The sequence below is a fragment of the Crocuta crocuta genome, unplaced genomic scaffold (genome assembly GCF_008692635.1).
Source record: "Crocuta crocuta isolate KB4526 unplaced genomic scaffold, BGI_CrCroc_1.0 scaffold2588, whole genome shotgun sequence".
NCBI lineage: Eukaryota > Metazoa > Chordata > Mammalia > Carnivora > Hyaenidae > Crocuta > Crocuta crocuta.
In genome coordinates, this window is record NW_027532888.1 from 35,205 (window position 1) to 35,660 (window position 456).

General features: G+C 38.8%; 1 protein-coding gene across 3 annotated transcripts in view; it reads left to right on the plus strand.

Annotated features, from left to right (window-relative positions):
* PLP1 (proteolipid protein 1) overlaps window positions 1-456 on the plus strand; it is a 16,311-nt gene that overhangs the window by 12,576 nt on the left and 3,279 nt on the right. The window lies entirely within an intron of this gene.

The following is a 456-nucleotide window of genomic DNA, read 5'->3' on the forward strand; positions in this document are numbered from 1 at the left end:
AGTTTGGAATTTCTCCATCTTTAATGAGAAGTAAAAACAAAAAGTGCATTTGAAAGGGAAAAACATTGTATTGGGATTGGATATTATATACAAATGAGGCAGGGGAAAAAAATCCTGAGGAAGATGGCAGTAACTTTGAAAGTTAAAAAATTTTTTTATGTTTATTTATTATTGAGAGAAACAGAGCATGAGTTGGGGGGTGGAGCAGAGAGGGAGGGAGACACAGAATCTGAAGCAGGCTCCGGGCTCTGAGCTGTCAGCACAGAGCCTGACATGGGGTTCGAACCCACGAACTGTGAGATCATGACCTGAGCTGAAGTCTGATGCTTAACTGACTGAGCCACCCAGGCACCCCTAAAAGTTAAAAACTTTAAACTGTGACTTAATTTTTGGGATCTTGAATATAACTGTAGGGAACTAGTTGATTAAAATATTTTATGAGTATTTTGTGCTATC